Source organism: Camelus dromedarius, chromosome 10 (genome assembly GCF_036321535.1).
Source record: "Camelus dromedarius isolate mCamDro1 chromosome 10, mCamDro1.pat, whole genome shotgun sequence".
Lineage (NCBI taxonomy): Eukaryota > Metazoa > Chordata > Mammalia > Artiodactyla > Camelidae > Camelus > Camelus dromedarius.
In genome coordinates, this window is record NC_087445.1 from 43,206,551 (window position 1) to 43,229,647 (window position 23,097).

A 23,097-nucleotide genomic window follows, 5' to 3' on the forward strand; every position below is an offset into this window, starting at 1 on the left:
TTGAATGAAGTATTCACCAACTATATTAAAAAGAAGAGGAATATTTAAAATAACTCACACTCCACATCCTACGGATACAGAAACAAATCTCAGAAGTAATTAAAATAAAGGTATCAAAGGGGAGGGCAAATAACCCTGCAAACTCAGAATGGTAAAATACACACAGCCTGACCTCAGTTACCATTGAATCAAATAAGCTGTTAATTACAAAAGGATGAACACCCTCTGGAGATAACAGCAAACTCCAGGCAGTCAATAGGATGTGATAACATCCAATACAATCAAGAAACATTTGAGTTGAGCACAGGATTATACATGAGGATTGGAGGATTAGGAGACATGGCATTTCTGAGTCCAGTAAACAGAAAGCACAAGATGCCAGCTGAGGAAGGTATAGGATAGGAAAGACAGATGTCATGAATTAATCACCAGGAAAACAGGGAGATGATGGCCCAGTTCTGTTCCTGGCTGGCAGGGAATGAATGCACCAAGATGACCTCTCTTGAATCTCTAACCTTACATTATGAATTGAGCACTTGCGTGACTATAATGTTAAGAAATTCTGAAAGGCTGTAATTGTTGATTTTTGATTAAGTAGGACGGTCGTTCCTTTGTATTTGAAAAGTTATGAGGCAAACCGTGTCCTTTAAAAAACGCTGGTATTACAAACTGATGGTTGAGATTATAGCTGAAGGCATATTAAGATATTTATTTTGATGAACATATGTACCTGATGGTTATCCTATATATTAGTTACTTATTGCTGGGTAACAAATTACACCAAAGCTTAGTGGTTTAAAAACACACTTTAAAAAAAAAAAACTCAGTTTCTGTGCATCAGGAATCCAGATGTAGTTTAGCTGGGTACCTCTGGCTCAGCGGCTCTAACAAAGCACCAAGGAAGGTGTTGTTAGGGGCTCCCGTCATGTCAAGGCTCAAACTGGGAAGGATCTACTTCCAAGCTCATTCATGCGATTGTTGGCAGCTCTTAGATCCATGCCCAAGCTCAGTCATGTGGCTGTGGGCAGGTCTTAGGTCCTCACTAGCTATTGCCTGGAGATAATGGTTTCTTGCCATGCAGGCTTGTCCACAGGGCTCTTCATAACATGCCTTCCCCAGAGCAAGAGTAGATAGATAGATAGATAGATAGATAGATAGATAGATAGATAGATAGATAGATAGATAGATAAACATACATACATACACCCAAGATGGAAGCCACAGTCTTTTTATTACCTACTCTCAGAAGTGTCATCCCATCACCTCTGTTGCACTCTGTTCTCTAGAAGCAAGTCACTAACAGCAGCCACATTCAAAGAAAGGGAATTACCCAAGGACACAAAGACCAGGAAGTGGGGATCATTGAGAGCAATCTCAAAGGTGGTCTCCTACATCTTATTAATCAAAATTTGTGGGTCAGTGGAACAGTATTGAAATACTCATAAAAACAGTTCTTTTGCAGTTCCTAACTGGTTCTCTTTTGCATTATAGTTAACTGTTTATGGACAGTAAAATAGGTATGTATGGCAAGTATGTAGAGGCAAGATTAGGAGCTTGTAGTAGAGATGTACAACCTATTCCCTTTATCCCTCCAGCAGTAACTAGTAGGTACTCTAGTTGACATCTCAACTCATACTTTTAGAATCTTATTTGACCCTTTGGCCCGCATGGGGCAATGTTAACCGCTCCTTCAGTGAGGCACCTCCCTTGGCTTCTGAGAGTACTGCTTGATTCTGTTGTTTTTCCTCCTACCTCTCTGACTTTGCCTTCTGATGTTCAACATATACTCTTCCATCTCTGTTTACTTACTAAATTTTTATATTCCCTCTAATTTCCTCCTTAGCCCTTTTCCCTAGTCACTCCATTTATTTTCCTTCAGTGCTCTTACCCTTACCTATGGTTTTTAGGATACTTAGATAATGATGATCTCCAAATACCCCTATGGCATACAGGAATCTCCTCCATTCCTATGGACCCCGCGCATCCACTGACTCTTCATTTCCACTTTGCTATTTTCATCCCACAGATTTCATTCTTTACCAGCGTCAGCATCTCAGGTAAAGGCAAGACTATAAATCTGCTGGCCAGTGCACTTGTGAAATAGTCATATCAGATGTCTCCTTTTCCAAAAGCTCTTTAAGATTGTCTATCTACATCATTTTCTATGTATCTCTCAACTTTCTTCTCCTTTCCAGTCACGCTGCAACTGTCCCAATTTGGGCATCTTTCTCTTCTCACCTGGATTAAGATTGTAGGCTCCTAATTGGTTACTGCCTCCAGGGGCACAACTTCTAATTTGACTTTCTGTCACCAGAATGATATTTGAATGATGGAAAAGCAGTTTTCTGGCTCCCTGTCATGGTCATGATAAAATCCAATCTGCTCATCACTGAGTATAAGAAACCTTATGTTCTTTATTTTCTTATTTGTTTTTCTCTCCCAATCTGCCCTACAAGCACTGAATGTTCTAGTCATTCAGAACCACGTGCAGGGTCTTAAAGCTACTTTCTTACATACACAGTCCTGTGTACTTCCTCAGTCCTATACATTTTTGAGGTCCCCTTTAATTGGATAACTCCTATTCACTTTCCCAGCACAATTAAAGAATTGCTGGGTCTGAGCCATCTTGACATTGCCCTTCTCCATGCTTCTACCTCCATGCCATGCACACACATACACACACACCTTCATAGGCAGCACACAGCCGCAGGTTGACCTGCATGCACTTCTTCTGTCTTCCCATAGCATCCTGGGCCTGCGTCATTGCCATGACCACTCCGTGTACTTCTCTGTTTACTTACTTGTCTTCTCTATTACACTGTGAACATTGTGAGGGTAGGATTGTATATATTTCTGTATCCCCAACTAACTCAGAGTCTGAATAATGTATAAAAACATGTATACATGAATAAATGAATATTGAACTCTTATTTTGCCATATACAAACATTCAGTTTAATATATTTGATTTTTAAAAGAACACCCATTTTTAAGGGGACTAGAGAGTAAGATTCTTAAGAAATGTGGAGCTTGCCATCTCCTAGTTCCAGCAGGTGAGAAACAATAGTTACAGCCTTAGCAGAGAGCTCAGTTTTTCTTTAGCTGATTGCAAAACTGTGTCTGCCAAGCACACTGACCAGTTGACCTTCTGTGTCTTGCCTGTAGTTTTCTTGGGGCTTCCAGCCACTTGGCTGCTATGGTGTGATTAGTGACATTCAGAATGTTTCCTTTTCGGTGGGGCTGGAGTGTTTTCTCTGTCTGTGCCCAACTCTTCTCTGCTTTGGGGGCCAGCTGGGGAGGGAGATGAGCAGAGATAGTGAAGGTTTGCCTTTGGTGAAATAGTCACCTTTGACCGACTCTCTCTCTGGAAAAATAGATAAGAGCTATAATGCAAGACTTGCTTTAGTCAACCAAATTCAAGTCCAGAGCTTCCACTGTTGTTGTGGTTGAGGTTCCAGAATCTCACCAGAGCAGGACTGGTTATAATTCTGTTGAGTGATTCACGGGATGGTAACAATATAACCCAGAGGTTGTTTTGGCCTGTCTTAAGAGTTCAGATTCCTTCCAGATACCATCTTAGTAATTCTCCAGACATGCCCACATTGTAGAGGAAAGCATTGCACCTATGTTCACAGGTGGGTACTTGAATCTGTTTCACTGCCTGGGGGCAGGACTACACCCAGTACCTACTAGGAAAGTGAAATCTATTCAGGTTTAATTATGGGGCCCTAATGCCTTTTATCCTCTCAGGAGTGGAGTCTCTGAACAACAATTTAAGTCTGTTTATTAACATCATTAGCTAAGTATGATGAGTCCTAAATTCACCTCCATTTATGTGTGTATATGTAACCAATCTGAACATGCTGTGAATGTGTGTAACTAGTGTGAAATTTTCCTTGAGCCTGAAATGTTTTTAATCTTCTGAGTTCCCTCATAGAGTGCTGAATGTCCATCCTTCCATCCTCTCTAAATCCCCCAACACACAGACCATGTTACCCTCTCCCAGCCACTATCTTCAATGGCACTTTTATTCTCTTTGGCTAGAACTCAAAGTTCTGTCTTGAAGACTTCATAGACTAAATGTGCCAGCTCCAGAGTTAGGCAAAACTGTGAAAAAGGCAGTTTGTGACGAAAAGCCTTTCCTTCCCTGGTAGGCCACTTCTTCTCACGCCCTGCATTCCCCTCCCATCCCTACTTGTCCAGTTGTCCACAGGGTATCATTTTTCTCTCTCTGTTTTCTGATGCTTCATTCATCTTAACAGACTGTCCTTAACTCACAATGATACTACTTTTCCAGATTACATCAAGATTTTAACAAAAATTAGACATAGGATGAAAGATCAAATCTCTTATGGTCATGTTGTAAGCATCAACCAGCAGAGAAAGGAGAATTTTTTTTTCATCTATGCCTTCTTGCCTCTCCTGTTTAGGGTACGAGCCCACATTAACAGAAATACACTCTTCCGTCAACCTTCAACTCAAAATTGACCAAGCTTCTCAAGCTCCCTGTAAAACTTTCCCTTGGGCCCCACTTCTTCACTTCCAGTATCAAAATGATCATCTCAATCAACCACACATCAGTCTAAGTTTTTCACACTGATCTATGGCTCATACTGCAAGGTACTGAGTATGGTTCAAGACTTGTGAACAACAGTGTGCAGTAAGAATATGCTTTGTGAGCCAGTGTTAACACCTGGCGTTGGTGAGATGGAGAAAAGTGTGCGTTCACGTACTGTACTGTTCTCGATGGTGTGGTTTTAGATGTGAAAACTAGATCTGCTTTATCGATTTGTTTCCATCATAAAGAAAGTCCTCTGAGGATGAAGCTGATACCAGGGACTGCTGAGCAGACCCATGGAAAGAAACCAAATCTTTGATGATGTTATTGATGCTCTGATTTAAACCAACCCAACATAGGTCACCCTGTGTTCTTCCCAATTAATGAACCTCTACATCCTCTTTACATTTTTGAATAGGTTCTATTTTAATTGCTTCTCAAGTCACTCTAAGTTATAAACACAGTATGGGATATGAAACAAAGGTTGTAAAAAGGCTGATATACAGATGTGAATCTGTATATACTACTATGAATAGAAGGCAAGATAAGTTGCTGTATTTAAAAAATCAGGATGCAGAACACTGTATAATGCTGTACCATTTGTGTCTAAAAGTGATTATGAACCTTTATGTATTCATATGTTGATATACATATACCTTTGTATATGTAAATAATGTTTCTTTATATTATATAAAAATAAAAATAAGATATAGTTAGCCATAGGTGTGAGAATAGGAAGTTAGAAATGGAAACATTTCTAAATAGTTGGAATTTTTTAAATGGGAATTTTTTACTTTAAAAATTGAGAATAACAGCTAATGTAAAACAAGTTTTAATTCTCCTTTCTCCACTCCAGACAGGGCTAGGAGTGGTTGTAAAACCACTAGCCTATAGGGAATTCATTGTCAAGAGGAGATAAAGATATATGAACAAATGCAATAACATGTTTATTGAAATTGCAAAGATAATGTAGAGAATGGGGGGCTTAATTCTGCCTGGAAAAGTCACAAGGACCTTCCCACAAGAAGAGATGCGTAAACAAGTTTCTAAAGTGGCAAAAGGACGTTAACAGACTGAAGGAGGCCGGGGTGGGGATTTCAGGCAGAAGTGACAGCACTTTTTGAGTATCTCAAGGGATAGAACGTAGGCCCTTGTATTTTCCAGGAACTGTGAAGAATTTGGCAATTCTGGAGAGGACAGAGGGAGGAAAGTAAGGGCAGAGCAGCGGGAAGATACAATGATCTTCCTTCTTAATTACTCATGAATTACTCCATTCTATTACACGTTAGAAATTCTAACGAGGTAAAATTACCCATTCAACTGCACTTCAAAATTCAAAACTTAAAGTTTATATGTTTTCTTCTTTTTTCCCTAATTTTCTAGCAACTAAGAAAAGAACTCGATTTTTAGCATGTCTTCTTTCAAAAAATCTTAAAATGAAAAACAAAACACAACAATGCATAAATAGCATGCTGATCTTTTTCTGTTTGGTGGTTCATCTGACCTGCTCTCTCTATCCAAATATTCTACCCATCCAACATCCCAAACCAAACAGAACCAGCCTCTTCTTAACAAGCACATTCACAATTGGATACAACTGCTCTGCTTTAAAAATTCCATAACTCCTTTCCTCAAATCTAGTATTTCAAGTCCCACTTAAACAAGAGAAAAAAATTTAACTAATATGAAATTATTTGCAACTACATAAAAGTAATTAACAATCTGGCCTTTGAAATAAACTGCAGTTTATTTATAAAATAATGCTCTTAATAGAGTCTTAATTATATACAATATTTATATTTATAAAATAATGTCTTAATGTGGTATATACATTATTTTATAAACATAAATTCTTTAAATATAGAATATTTATGTGTACCTATATTTATACTTTTTCTCATTAAACCAACATTCAGTCTTTCTAGAGCTAAGAATTTCAAGGAATCAAAAATCAAATAATTTAGAAGAGCAGAAAACAATTTTATCTTTCTCTTATTCAGACTATTGAGTTGGAGACTATTTCAAAGAGAATGAAAAAGTCACTTGGACATGTCAAAAATGGATTGAAAAGTTTAGACTTTCTAACAGTTAGGAGGTTATAACTATAATCCAGGGAAATGCTGATTGGGCCTTTTGTGATATGGTGGCAGTTGGATGGGGATTGCTATAAAAGACATTTTGAAAGAAGAACTATCAAGTTTAGGAGACCATTTGAAAATAGGGCATAGAAGAAAGGGAAGTCTCAAAGATAACTAAGATTTGGGAACTGGAAACTTGAGGAACTGAAGGTGCCATTAAATGATAAAGGGAAGCTGTGAGAAAGTGTCAGTTTCAGGGAAAGAAGCTAAATTCAATTCTGGAGCTACTGATTTCAAAATCTCTATAAAGTAAATAACATTACAATTTTACAGATGAGGAATTTAGGCAGGAGGCAGTAAGTAATTTGTCCAAGGTCACACAACTAGTGAGTGATAGAGCTGGAATCTGAACCAGGCAGTTTTCTTTCTTACTACCCTAGTGAAATTCTAAACCCCTTGATTGACAAGATCTGCTCTTTTTCTTTAGAAGCAAAACTATAGATAGTTAAAAAAAAAAAAAATTGTAATTGATGTCTGGTCTTTGTCAGGTCAGAACAGTTTGAAAAGAAGCTTCTGTTTTCTTAAAGACCCATTACCTGGTTTTCTGACTCAAGTTGTCCACTTATTATAACCCAACACCTGGGATCATTGATTGGTCCAAGGATGGGCACCAAATCCAGGTTAAACCAATCACTGCATTTCCTCAGCTTTCAACTTGAAACCTGGGAGTTACTTGGAATTGCAAATGTGGGGTTGCCAAATAGCTATGTTTCTAAGTGTGAGGAGGGAGCTGTGTGAAGGCATGAAGCCAGACATAATGGCTATTGGGGAAGGGAGGGACTTAAGGCAGCATCTGAACTTGGTTTCAGTCATTCTGGAGGCCCAGCTGCACTTCCTCCTTGTTACGTGAACCAATAGTCTTTTTTCTGCTTAATGTTTTCAGTCAAGTTTCTGTCAGTCCATCAAAAGAGTCATGGTTAACAGACCCACACACCACTAGGGGAACTTGAACAAGTTATTTAAAATCCCTCAATCAGCTCATTTGCAAGGAGAGAAGCAGACGTGCACTTTTCAGAATTTTTCAGAGGTTAATATGATGTAGGTCAACTATTTGCCTTTTCTTACTTAAAACTCACTTTATGACCTTGAAAAGTACTAGTCACATTCTTATTGTGCCTGCGCTACAGTGATTATTGTCCCCTTTAGAATGGTTGATACCCTAGCATGGGACACACCTCTCTCCCTGGAGCACTGTAGGTTACCCATCACAGGCACTTGGAGATCCTTCATTTACCCTTTCCCTCCTGCTGCACATCCCACAGCTTTTTATAAGTGGTAAGAGACCGGACAAATGTCTAATTGATTTCTGTATCCATAGTGCATGATGTAGTACGTAGCACCAAAGAATTCCTCAGTAACTCTTTTATAAAGATGAGAAGCAAGTTGAATTTCCCTAAAAAATGGTCAGGGGATGTGATGGTCTAATTCCCAGCATATTAAAAAGTCTCAATAGGTATTCATTAGTGCTCCAAATTCCACAACAGTGGCTTTTAGTTGCCTCTTTATTAGTTATGTTATATTGATTTTTGCAAATTTGCAGATTAATTTCAGCTTTTCTGTCTCCTTCAGTCCCTCCTTCTCCTCCTTACCCTTCCCCTCCTCCATAGATTAGGAGCACATTTTGGTTTCAGAGTGCCAGGCACTAGATATTTTGCTCTTTCTTGTGCGCAATTATTACCTCTTAGGACGATCTCTTTTATTACTCGGGTCAGCAAGGAATTGTCATTATAACACAAGATCAGAAGTAAGGCCATAAATCACACATCATGCTCTGACATTATGGACATTTAAGCTACTTGTCAGCTTTTAGTATAAACAATGGCACACAGTTACTAATTTTACTGGGGAGTTTGAATTTAAAGAATTTAAATAATAACTGTAACCTTTTCCAAGTTTAGACTTAATGACTTTGCTAGTAAAGGCAAGGAGTCTAAGCATGATGCTGTACCTTCTTTAGGTACAAAAACTGGTATTTATAGACTATGTGTATATTCATTGCTCACCTATAATGATGAATACAAACTAATTAGCAAGACACAGATTTCAACATTGGTTTCACCCACTTCAGCAAATGCTGCCAAGATCTTCATGGCTAATTTAGCATCTTGCTTATATGAGATAGGTGGGTGATATTTTCATTATAGATAAGAAATAGAATTCTAAGAAATTCATTACTTTTAATGCCTATTATGGACAGTTGCCAGGCATCATTGCATTTCACACCAATCAAGGATTAGAAGAGAATCACTTAAATGAGCAGAGTTTTAAGTGAACTGGAATCTAAAAACAGCTGCAAATTTTTTTTTTACTTTTTGAATGGGGAGCACTTCTTTTCTGGAAGTCTTCACACTGTATGTTACTCTCTTTTTGAATGGAAATATTTTCTGCCAAATACCTGCTTAGGATGTGAAAAGCCAGATTTAACTTTTCTTTAGTACAGCCTGGTAGTGAAGCTTTTGCTTTAGAGGAGAGTTGGCTTATTCGTTGTAATAATGGTTATCATCATAGAAAGATTTTTTTTAAACATTCAGATCCTATTGGACAATATGTTATGCAAAAAAATCTCTCTTTTCAGAGAAGTGTATATCACAAAGAAAATGCCCTAAGGCACCCACACATACATCATACAATCATCAGCAAAATGTCCATCCTACATTTCCTTTATGTTGCCCAGTTCAAAAAATCAAAAAAAAAAAAAAAAATCTGTGGAGTCACTTGTACATTCTTGTATCACTCCTCTAAACATAAACAAGGTAATTAATCCCCCATTTCGCAGATGTGAACATCCTGGTAGTTAAGGGACCTGCCCAGGGCCACAGAAGTGAGGAAGGTCAGTCATCTTTCTACTATGCCATGTTTCACCTTATTTTTATGCATTTGAATAGGTTTGGCCACAGGCAAAGTTGAAAAATTGGTGAAGATTTTGATTGATTCTGCTTCCTGTGCTGGGCTTTTCTTGATCATTACACTATTCACCTTCTTGAAGCTCTTTTGACTGTCTTTCATGACACACTTCCTCCTACCTCCTAGTCGTTCCTTATTCCCCTTTGCAGGTACCCTTCCTCTGCCCACCCACACCTAACATGCCTGTGTTCCTCAGAGATCTGCCTTCAACCCTTCTCTTGCCACACTGTACTTGACATTCCTGCAGAGTGTCTTCCATTCCTGTAGGTTCTGCTGCCACCTGTGTATGGATCCCACCCAACTGTGATACTCCCAGTTCAGACTTCTCTCTTACTCTGCCTCGGTAACCTGCTGTTACTTAGCATCATCCCCAAACTGAACTCATTATATTTCCTTTTCTACGTGCTCCTCCTCCTGTTTCCCAGTCTCGCTCAACCATCTACCCAGTGGTCCAAGCCAAGAGCCTCCGCTGAGCCTTCTTCCTTTCCCACCCTCTCTATAGAAATGACCTCCATATTGAGAGATTTTGTTTAAGAACAAAGAACTCTTCTGCCCATTTTCCTTTCAGTTCTCGTTACCATTGCCTATGTTTTGTCCTCCCATCTTGCTGTAGAACCTCATACTCTCGCCGCCTAAATAGTTCCTTGTTTCTCTACTTAACCTATTACTTGAGGCATTCTGTTCTACTCCCACCAGAGAAACTTCCCTCTAACCATATCCAGGAAAATAAGGAGGATCTTATTCAAATTGTCTTCCTCTTTTTCAAGCTATCAGTCACACCTGTACCTTACCGTGTTTCAAGTCAACTTGCAAAACTTGTCTGGTTTGATATCAGCCGCCTCCCACAACCTCATCAAGGTAGGAGGACCCGGCAAGAGCAGGCGAACAGCCAAGTGCTCAAGCAGCAGTAGCTACTTCAGCCCCCTGGGTCTTGGCAGCTGCAGCACTGACTCAGCCATGTTCCCCAGGTGAAATGGTTACAACATTTTTTAAAGAATTTGTTTGAGATGCATGTTATCTGGTCTTTAGTACAATCCAAAAAGAGGACAATAAGCAGAAGTAAGTACTACAGCTAAATCAATGGTAGCACAAAAACGTCTCCAGGTGAAGTAATAAATGAAAAGTCTTGGCTCTTTATGGTAGTGTGAACGCCTACGATACCACCTTGCGCTCCATTCCCCACACATGCCCTTGGGTGTGGGGTGGGGGTGGGCTGAGGAATTCTGTAGCAAAGCAGCAAAGTAAGGGACACACAGAGCCTTACCTTTTCCTTCTGCCTTTGGTTTCTCTAAATGGAATCATCTTGTTTCTTAACGTAGACTTGGTTTATAAACTCATGGGAATTTGAATTCATGTAATTTAATTTTCAGTTTTTGAGTTGCAGGAGTCTGAGCTCAAAGTTTCTATCAATAGCACACACTCTTAAATTGTTAGCCCTGGAAGAAATTTTACAGAGACTTATTCAACTCATTATTGAGAAAAACGAGGCTCCAAGCAGGGAAACGATGGGTCTGTGCTTCCGTAATTAGTGGATAAGTAACCAACACTTAAATAATACTTGTGTTGGCCTTACTCTGCTTGAGTCAATGTCCTTTCCAAATTCTCATATAAATTTGGTTTACTAAAAAGAAATTGGTTTGCATAGAAAGCACCTTGATGCACTGGATAAGAAAGGACATTAGAGTCAGACCAACTCAATCCAAATGCTAGCAGTCTGATTTTAGCTCAGTCAGATTAGTTCAATTCAAAGTTCAAATTTGCCACATGGTAGACGGATATAAAATTAACTATCTTATTGACCTGTTATGAGGGTTAAATAAAATGTCTGTAAAATGTTAACATTGTATATAAAATTTTTTAAATGTTTTATTCAAGAAAGAAAAAATAACCAATAATATATTAGTAAATTCACCAGCTGTGTCTGAACTCAGAGAAAATAAATACACAGCCCTTGGCTTTAAGGAGTATTCAGAAAAGTGAAGAGGTAAGCACATCATTTAATCGTCTCTTCCTTTAGATTTTCATTGGTATAAAATGGAAATTAAGGGACTACCCCAAAAGATTAGACCCAAAGATTAGACCCAATCCAGAATGATTTATCCATGTAACCACAGTTTAAAACATGAGTTTAAGGTCTTTTAACTAATAAAATACATACATTCTAAGCTATAATTATGCCATAAATAATAAGATTAGCGAAGTTATGTGAAGTGATTGCCCAGTGATACAGAGAGAACTATGTCCATTAGGGAAAAGACATGCTGGAGGCAGAGGGAGATACAGCGGACTGTGGACTGAAGTTTGCAGGAAAAGAGGGACCTGATTTAATAGCAAAAGGGCATTTATGTGTGGGAGAAATTATTGTGTAGATTAAGGTTAAGCAATTTGTTTCCTTGACAGTGGATGAAATAGTCTCAGTTTAAATGCACCAAAAAACTATTGTGTAACCAGAGGTTTGTCTTCTCTCTTCCCTTATCTTCCCAATCAGCACACTCAACAATTACACCCTTTGCTCCAAGGCACTCCCACCCTTAAGATTTCACCCATAAATCAGGGAGTAACTTTAAATATGTGCTTTACCACCTTCTGTTGCAATAGGACATACCAACAGGACATAATCTCCACATGGGGTTTTTGTGGGAGCTGTAATCAAATCCAATTTAAATATGTACTTTCCCCCAATCTGCCTTTCAGCAGAAGATTCAGCTAAGAAACTCATTTTTTGCCAAGTTGCCAAGGGAAGAAACTAGTAATAGCAAACATAGAATGGTGCCTCTGGGTTGTAGATAAGGACTGTGATTAGAAAACTCTGTGTGTGTGTGAGTGCATATGTGTGTACTTTACATAAAAATTCAGATATGAGAAATTTTTTTTTTCTTAGCTTGGCCACTAACAAACAGACTTTAAGGACTTGAGAACAGCTAATTTTTTTATTGTTATTTCTCACTTTGGAGCTAGAGGGATGTGAAAAATGATCTAGTTTACTGGTTTTCCAACCACATTCTGGAGAGCCTCTAACTTTTGAGAAACAGTGAGTGGACGGACCCTCACACACACATATTTGATTTGTGCTGTAGGTTGACTTGCTAATAAGAAGGATGCATCAGAAAAGCACTAGTGATGTCAAAAATATAGTCATTTTTAAATTAAATGTGATTTAAGCAAGCACTGGTGAGGTGGTGGGGGTGTAGCTCAGTGTTAGAGTGTGCGCTTAGCATCCTCAAGGTTCTAGGTTCAATCCCCAGTAGGAAGGAAGGATGGACGGACGGACGGACGGACAGACAGACTACCTTTAGTTTCCAGGCAATCATGATGAAAAATTCCATTGTGAGGGCCACTTATTTCCAGTCAATAAAAATAGTAATCAACATGCTGCCTGTCCCATGACACTCAGCTCCAGTCCCCCCTTAGTTAGGCCCCCGGTATTCTCACCTGCACACCTGTCTGGGCCCTGTGGTTCCCAGAACGTCTTTCGTAGATTCCAGCATCAGGATGTCCCTCTGAACCACTGACATATATTTTTCTCATAATCACAAATTTTTAACTGAAAGCATAGTGACCACGAGTGATTTTTTTGGAGCAGGTGTTACAAACCTCATGTCCCCAATGGGATTGGCAAGGATTTGGGTGATGATGGGGTACCTCGTGGGGACAGTCACTGGTGACTTTCCATATTACCTACACCAGTGTCTATTCACAATCCCATTGTGTGCTAGTGTGACAACTTAGGGTAGCTCTTGTCCTCACTGATGAACAAGTTTCTTTTGAACAGGGATACATTCATAAAGCATCTAAGCATACACTAGTTACATATACATGAACCAAGAACTGCTTGCTTGACAGTTATTAATACTTAGTTTAGTTAAAAGGTCCTACTCCACTAAAAATTCCAAACTATTAATACTAATTCTGTCTTTGTACAGATAGGGAAACTAAAGCCCCAGAGAAGCTGAAGCAAATTTCTCATACAGCTTTTTAAAACATTTTTTTGTTGTTGAAGTATAGTTGGTTTACAATGTTGTGCTAGTGTCAGGTATATAGCAAAGTGATTCAGTTATATATATACATATTCTTTTTCAGATTGTTTTCCATTATAGGTTCTTAGAAAATACTGAATATAGTTTCCTTTGCTAAACAGTAGGTTCTTGTTGTTTATCCATTTTATATATAGTAATGTGTATCTGTCAATCCCGATCTCATTTATCCCTTCCCCTGACCCCCTTTGCTCTTTGGTAACCATAGTTTGTTTTCTATGTCTGTGAGTGTGCTTCTGTTTCATTTGTATCATTTTTTTAGATAACACATTTAAGTGATATCATATGATATTTGTCTTTATCTGACTGACTTCACTTAGTATAATAATCTCTAGTCCATCCATGTTGCTGCAAATGGCATTATTTCATTCTTTTAATGGCATTTAAAAGCTGTGTGTAGTTGTTAAAATGACCATACTAGACACAGCTTTTAAATGGAGCTAGGGCTAAGGCTGCAGGTGTTTGACTAGGCACTCAGAGTTACCCGCCCCACACTCTTCTGAACAGTCACCGACTCCCAGGATGTCAGGGTGATGAGGATCCTCGAGTCCACTGAGCCCATCAGTTTTCTAAAGCACAGATCAATGATAGAAGAATGCTTGAATCTCTGCTTCTGACACTACCTAGCTCTGTGGGTATAGCTGCTTTAGACTTCAGTCTTCCCAGAAGATCAGTTCACAGTAGGTAATTGTCTGGGGACAGTGAATATTAGCTGCCCAACATCCGTTGTTTTGGGTAATAGTCTCCCATTACCCCTTAAAGAACCTCCTTTTTTCAATCTGAGTCACTTGGTGTGAGTAGGACTAACCCTCCCACTGAGGGTCAACCAGTTAGCATCACATCACAGTGGCCGGTCAGGACGGTGTCCTGACCTAGTCTCCACCCACGAAATCCAGGTTGGGGTTTTGCTCTCTCTTCATGAGGTTAGTTTCGCTGGGAGGAAAGGGGCCTGTAGCTGCTGAGGATTTATGTAAAGAAAATCTATCTGAGAGTGAAGTCACATAAAAGATTAATGCCAACATCAGAGGCCCCAGATCGAGTATCATTAGTCAAGAAATTCCCTCCTTTCATTTATGCTAGTTCAGGTTAGGTTAGGTCCATTTAGAACTTGAAAAATCCCAAGACAAAATCTTCGGGTCATTTAAAGTGTTCAAATTGCACAGCTTTGTGAAGAAAGTAACAGTGATAACAAGTGGATTCAGAAATATAGAGGAAATTATGAAAATTTTCTTTGAATAGTATTTTTAAGAGGTCTTTGAACACTTGTTTTTATTCCTTGCAGATACTAACAAGCTTTAGTGCTTTGGAAATAAATCCTTACTTTTTGAGAGACTTTTAAATCAGCTCTATATTCTTTTGCCCTAAATCATTAGAGGAAGAAAAAGAGTGAAGGAAGGGGAAAGGGCATTGAACCATATTTTTAGCAGCTTTATAAATGTATGTATTAGATTTACTCAATTAATAGTTGTCTTTAACAGGTTGGACAGTTTTATCATGAACTAGAGGTTTCATTCATTTACAATATCATGTCCTCATTAAATATTCTTTAAGAGGATTTCAGTTGAGTAGGAATATTTAAAATGAGGCATGATAAATCTTTTCTCTTTAATGAATTTATTCCTTTTCCAGGAATTAATTAAAATCAGTTGTAGATGAGAGACGTGCATTAAATGAGTGAGACAGTGTCCAGACAGAGGTTAAAGAGTACCTGCCATTAAATGAAGTATATTCTTTTTAATTGAAGTATAGTCAGTTTACAATGTTGCATTAATTTCTGGTATACAGCACAGTGATTCATTTATACATATATATTCCTTTCATATTCTTTTTCATTGTAGGTTATTTCAAGGTTATATATAGTTCCGTGTGCTATACAGTAGGACCTTGTTTATCTATTTTATATATAGTGGTTAGTTAGTAGTTATGTATAGTAGTTAGTATCTGCAAATCCCGAACTCCCAGTTTATCCCTCCACTCTCCCAAATGAAGTGCATTCTGAAGGCAACTTGTTAACAGAATTTTCCAACTTACATGAACCAACAAAAAGATTAATTCGTTAATCAAAGAAATTACACTCCTCTGAGATTACTATTTCCTTTCCTTCCTCTCTCCTGCCCTCCCTCCTCTCCTTCCTTCCTTCCTTTCTTTCTTTCCTTTCTTTCCTTTCTTTTCTTTTCTTCCTAAATGAAGGAAATTGGCTTCATTCCTGTTCCAAAACAAACTTAGGCTATTGTTGAGAACCTGGATACTCTGGGATACAAAATTGCCATAAATTAGCTTACTTAAATCCAGCATCTTCATTCTTAGAAAGGTATAATAAAGAAAAAGAATATGAAATAGAATATATATACGTATAACTGAATCACTATGCTGTACACTAGAAACTAACACAACATTATAAATCAACTAAAATTAAAAATTAAAAATATATAGAAAGGCATAGTAAAGATGGTGTAGAAAAAAAGAAGACTCAAGAATGGTGAGAGAACTGAACTTTCAAACTAGAGGAAACATCCTTTCAAATTTAATTCACAAACTGGGAATGGAAATGTCACTGCTTCACTCAGAGGGTTAATCACTTTCTAATTTGAACTGGCAAATTTTATAATGACACTGTGAAATTAGCATCATTTTATTGTGTTAATTATCTGCAGGACACTACATCATTACTTCTAATAAATGTAAATGAGATTGTGTCTCCTAGGACAATACACAGACAAGGTGAATTTTTATTGGCTATTTACGGGATTCCGGCAGAGTCTCCCTTTTTCTCTTCTCTTATAAAATAGTTTCAGTGTTGGCTTACCATGCCAATTTCCCTCTGTTTTATTTAATATATTTTGAAGGTCATTAAAGTTCTCCTTAGCTCATTGGAACTCATTTTAACTCAAAGCAATGGTGGTTATTAAAAAACCATTCCCAGTATCAACCCAATCAACCAAGACTGAGAACCACAGTCCTGCTATAAGAATAATAAAAAATGGAGCCTCTTCTTTTAAAGACACTTAAAAACATGTTGCCCATTAACCCACTTCATTCAACTGTGTACCTACAGATAAAATTTTGCAGTAGAATGAACTAGCATAATATTGAGGTCATTGATATAAAGGAAATAAGGTTGTATTTTTTTCTAAATTATTCCATAAACATAAAAATTAACAAATATACAATGCTGTGCCAATCAGAGTTGACAAATACTGTTGGAGACCTCCCCTGAGTAAGTCACCACTTAAGACTGCCAAGGGTGTGAAGAAAATGAGGCAGTTCTCTGCCTGAAAAAGTAACAAAGTAAGGGAAAGAGGAAAAGCAAATACAGAAATAATAAGAATAAAAGGCAAAGGATGTTGGTCACATCCTAAGTATAGTTATCAGAGAAGAAGGATGTCATTTAAGATGAGCCCTGAACAGAAAAGTTAGATTTTGATTGCCCAAGATAGGGAGAAGGCAAAGTGATAATTATCTTAACCATAATAATAGCTACTAAGTAAACAACTACCATATGCCAACACATTCTGTACTTTAACACTCATTATCTTAAGAGCCTTGCAATGTAAATATGATTCCTGTTTTATAGAGATGAAATTGGAAACAAAGATATTATATAATATACTCCAGGTCACACAGATGAAGGAAGAGTCAAAATTCTAACTCATTTCTGTTTAGTGTAAAATGCTGTACTGTTTCCAATATAGGATGCTACATCTACAAGCAAAATTTATCATTGGGTGTTTCCATAATGGGTAACCCAGAACAAATCAGAAGCATACCTACCTACCTCTCTCCTCCCCCCAATAATCCTCATCAATTTCTCATGTTTCCAGATAGAGAAGTAGCTCCCTATGGACTTAAGGTAAAGCTCAGATCAGATAATTAATGTGAGCATGTAGCATTCATTAAGTCATAGTTACTGTTGCTCCTTATTATTATTCTTGTAATTGTAAATAGAGTCAGTGTTTCTGTCTCACAGAATTTGTTTCCTTTCTCATTTCAGTTAGTTGCCTACCTTTTGATCATTTTCTCTTTTTCTGTCATTTTGTTCATAGGGTGAGAATCAAAAATAAACAGTAGATCTGAACTAAGCTGTTATATGCTGGTTAACTTTTGCAAACTTAAATGAGAGAAGAAATTTCAAACTAACAACTGAAATTTACCTTTAATATTATTAAACAAGCCAGAAGTACGTAGCCAGTGCCCACAGTGTTCACTGCCATTCCAGATGACTGGCTCTGCAGAGAAAACAGAACGTAGCCCCTGCCACCAAGGAAATAACTAGTTGGTGAGATAAGACATGCATGCAAACAGAAACTGGATTATAATTAATGGCTTAATTATAAAACATAAACTATGACTATTATAGGACAGAAGAGGGTAGACTGCAAGGGAGAGGCCCTTAATGGGAATGGGACTTGAATTACACCTTGTATGATGAAAACAAGACTGGATAAATGGCATGGAGTCCCATGTGGATTTTGTTTGTCCAAGCTTCATTGCCACGGTAATCTAACTATCTCTGTTGTGAAATTATGAGAATAAATGACTTCTTACTTCAGAATTGAGCTATACTAATAGTTGGAGGAAGGAGTTTTGACTCCAGATAAATGTCACTGGGATCACTGCAGAGATAGATAGAAGGGCTGTTGTTACTAAGACCCAACAATTCTGTAGCTAGCAAAGTTGCTTTTTATATCTGAAAGCGACATGTAATGGAAATATTAGTGTTCAACTGGGTCTAGTAGCCCAAGGTACACAAATCCCCTTTCATTAAAACTAAGAAATGGGTAGGAGGAAACAAAAGCATAAAATGCTCCACTCATATTTAGAGAGATGTAATTTGCTTCCTCCTTTATTTCATTTGTTCATTCATTGATTGGAACAAGGACATGGGAAAACCGAGTTATCTATTAAAGCATCATTTAAAAAGACAACTAGTTGTAGGATATAAAATAAAATGACTCTTATCCAATTTAGCAGATAAAAGTAACTTTGTCAATTAAACAGTTGAATTGACAATTATAAAAAAGATTAAAGGTCTCTATTTAAGGACAGACTCTTAGATTGAGTCAAAATATCCAACTACATATAATCTATAAGAGACATGCATAAAACAAAGTCATTCAGAAATGTTACAACGATGGCTGGGCAAATATAAACAAAAGGGAAGTATGCATGATGGCATTTAAAGCAAAAAAGAACCCAAAGCAAAAGACATTGATGAGTAGAATCATTAAGTTGATAAAAAGTAAAATCCACAATGAAGATATCAGTGTCATTGATTTCTACATGGCTAACTACATATAATCACAATATATGAAACAACTGTTTTTAAATATTTTAAAACGTTGACAGTTCAGCTAAGCAGATGACTACTTGCCTCAATAACTGTAAGAATAATGTTATTACATCATTCTAATAAAATATTTTTAAATAAAAAATCAGGTCACATGAAATCTAAAAAACGAAAACAAAAACAAAAGAACTTACTTACAAAACACAAAAAACAAACATGGTTACCAGAGGGGGAAGGGTGTGGGAAGGGATAAACTGGGAGTTTGAGATTTGCAGATACTAACTACTATATAGAAAATAGATAAATAGCAAGGCCCTACTGTATAGCACAGGGCACTATATTCAATATCTTGTAGTAACTTACAGTGAAGAACAATATGAAGAGGAATATATATATAAAACTGAAACCTTATGCTGTATGCCAGAAATTGACACATCATTGTAAACTGACTATACTTCAATTTTTAAAAAATGAGGTTACAAAAGAATTTATTCAATGTATGGCAGAGACTGATTAATGATTCCTGACACTCATTTTCTTTCTCCCTAGGCACACAGATTAACACTATTTCCTAGCTTCCCTCCTACCTACCATGGGGACAGACAGATTGATTTCTAGCCAGTGGACTGTCAATGGAAGTCATCCATGCCACTTCTAGGCCTGACCCTTAAACCCTTCCACATGCAATCACTCAGCTTTCTTCTTTATGTGAACATAGACACCTAGAAACTCTGTTACGAAGATTGCAGAGCCATAAGATGGAAGGAGGCTGGGTCCCACGTCTTGCTGATCACACTCAGTTTAGATATTATGCAAATGAGACCTAAATTTCTATGGTGTTTAAGCCATTATACCCTTTATAGCTGGGTTTTACAGCAGGTTGCATCAGCTTAACTAATATAGGTGATAACCATAATTTATTTGTGTGTGTGAGTGAGAGAGAATATTAGTATATGGTTGTCTGTATTTTCATACATATAATACTTTATCACAGTTACTGGCTTCCATGACTATATGGGCATATTTTTAATTTCATGCAAATGAAAGTTGTGTTTATCTTTGGGTGCCACGATAAAATATGAATTCTGTTTACATGTTTACTCTTATTTTCCAGACTTTTCTATAAGAAAGTTGTATTACTTTTATTATCAGAAAATATTAAGCTTATTAAATGTTTAGACGAGAAAAAGCAGCCTCCTCCCTCAAAGGTCTCATAAGTGCAGGCAGGCTTCTTGCCCATTGAGTCAACGTACATGTCTGAAGAGCTTTTGAGAGCTGACTGATCACATGAAAGACTAGTCATTCTTTCATTTACTCATCATCTATTGAGTACCAACTATCTGTCCAGTGCTAGGCCAGGCACTGGAGATACAGTGATGCAGGAGAAATGCTTTTACCTTTACAGAGAAGGCAGAGTTTCTATACTCTCTGTTCACAGCCTATTATAAGAGAGGGTTCTATAAGCAGATAATAGTACTGTGTGATAAGCACAGCAGTGCAGGCTAAAGAGAGCGCGGACCAGAGAATAATTAACTCTGTTTTAGTAGTCAGGGGGTTCTCATGAGAGGAGACAGTTGAGTTGGATTTTGAAGAATACACGTGTTTGCCAAGTGGGTAAGCAGGGAGAGCATTCTAGAAGAGATACTAAGACATCAAAAAGTGTGGCATCTTTGCAGACACCATGTAAGTAGCTCATATTGGCATAAATGCAGCTCCAGGCAGGGAGGACCTAGGGGAATCTGAGGCAGGAGGTGGAAAGAGTGGGGACAGATCATGACTGCTTCACAAGGCCAGACTATTGTTTCTGTCTGATTTGAAGTAGAAGGAAACTGCAATCAGATAGGTGTGGTGGAAAGATGTCTTTGTCAGAGTGAGGATTGTCTAGAGAAGGGGAAGCCGGAGGTGGGGCTAATGCAAGGTGGGTCACAGCTTTGGTCCCATCCCTGCAAGAGCTGGACAAGTGGAGGGGAGGAGTCGTCCCTGCAAGCATTTCTCAAAGCAGCCATCGCAGCACAAGCACTATATGGCTCTGCCTGACTTGATGGTACTGTGTCAACAGCCCTGTGCCTTGGGCAGCCAGCCAGACTCAATTAGCACACGGCACATACCGACAGTTATTCCTTTCTCCATTACTACCCACATAGAAAACACCTAACTGCTCAGATAATCGTTCCTGCAAAGTCAGGATGACCCATAAGTGATTAAAGCTGACCTTGAGCTCCTTTTCCTGCAACTAAAATTTGAGCATTTTAAAGATATGTCTGGCACATGGCACATATTTTACAAAATTTTAACACATTTTTGAGGGCAATTAAACCTTACCTTGTTCGCAGCTGTGCACGTTGAGCACCCAGTCTTCTCCCCACCCACTGAGGCCAATGCAGAAAAGACTTGCCATCTTGCTTCTCTCCCTCTCACCATTCAAAAGATTGTGGGGCAGGGACCTTATTAAACTTGGAAGCTTTTGCACAGCAAAGGAAGCCATAAACAAAACAAGAAGACAACCTATGGAATGGGAGAAAATATTTGCAAATGATGCAATTGTCAAGAGCATAATTTCCAGAATATACAGCTCATATAGCTTAATGACAAAAAAAAACCCAATCCAAAAATGAGCAGAAGACCTAAACAAGCAATTTCCAATGAAGACATACACAGGGCCAATAGGCACATGAAAAAATGCTCAATATCACTAATTATCAGAGACATGCAAATCAAAACTACAATGAGGTATCACCTCACACCAGTCAGAATGGCCATCATTCAAAAGTCCATGAACAATAAATGCTGGAGAGGGTGTAGAGAAAAGGGAACCCTCCTTCACTGTTGGTGAGAATAGTTTGGTACAGCCATTATGGAAAAGAGATTAGAAATTCCACAAAAAACTATAAAAAGACTTACCGTATGACTCAGCAGTCCCACTCCTGGGCATATATCTAAAAGGAACTCTAATTTGAAAAGATACATGCACCCCAATGTTCACAGCTGCACTGTTTACAATAGCCAAGACATGGAAACAACCTAAATGTCCATCAACAGATGGTTGCATAAGGAAGCTGTGGTATAGGTATATTTATATAGTAGAATATTACTCAACCATAAAAAAGAAAATAATGCCATTTGCAGCAACATGAATGGACCTGGAGATTGTCATTCTAAGTAAGCCAGAAAGAGAAAGCAGAATACCATGTGATATCACTTACATGTGGAATCTAAAAAAACAAACAAACTTATTTACAAAACAAACAGACTCACAGACATAGAGAAAAACCTTATGGTTACTGGCGGGGTATGGGAAGGGGGTTGGAGGGGATAATTTGGGAGTTCAAGATTTGCATATATTAATATATATATAAAATAGATAAACAACAAGTTTATACTGGATAGCACAGGGAACTATATTCACTATCTTGTAGTAACCTATAATGAGAAAGAACATGAAAACAAATACATGTATGTATATATATGACTGAAACATGCTGTACACCAGAAAGTGACACAACATTGTAAACTGACTATACTTCAGTTAAGGAAAAAAAAAAAAAAAAGCTGGGAGAAAAAAAAGATTGTAGGGCAAATCCCTTCTTCCACTGCACAGCCCTCCTAAATCCTTTATATACAAATTTGAGAAGAAACAAATCAGTAGTGAGCAATAAAGCTGCGTTTTGTTGTTACAGGATAGTAACTAGATATCTTGGTTTGCACTGTGTATTCTCATAAAGTCAAGTACAGGGAGGCAAGGTTAAAGCTAATCTAAGAGTAGCTGTTGGTTTCCTAGGTTGGCTGTAACAAAATTACCACCCATTTGATGGTTTAAAACAACAGAAATGTATTCCTTCACAGTTTTCCTGAAGCCAAAGTCCCAAATCAAATTGTTGGCAGGGCAGCACTCCCCCTGGAGGCTCTAGGGGGACAGTTTCCCTGCCTCCTGGTGGCTGCTGGCAATGCCTGGTGTTCCTTGGCTTCTATATACCTCCGGTCTCTGCCGCTGTCTTCACATTACCTTCTCCCTGTGGGTCTCTTACAAGGACACTTGTCATTGGATTTAGGGCCCACCCAGGAAATCCAAGATTCCTAACTTAATTACATCTGCAAAGACCCCTTTTCAAAATAAGGTCATATTCACAGGTTTGGAAAGTAGAATGTAGACCTGTTTCTCGAGGGGACCACCATTCAA

The 23,097-nt window shown here is 38.0% G+C and overlaps 1 long non-coding RNA gene across 1 annotated transcript in view; it reads right to left on the bottom strand.

The window, feature by feature from the left end:
* The window catches only part of LOC116152669 (uncharacterized), a 73,399-nt gene that overhangs the window by 40,187 nt on the left and 10,115 nt on the right, over positions 1 to 23,097 (bottom strand). Inside the window, exon 6 of the long non-coding RNA XR_004136243.2 lies at positions 21,243 to 21,425. This is a non-coding gene — a long non-coding RNA (uncharacterized LOC116152669). The remainder of the gene's footprint in view (positions 1 to 21,242; positions 21,426 to 23,097) is intronic.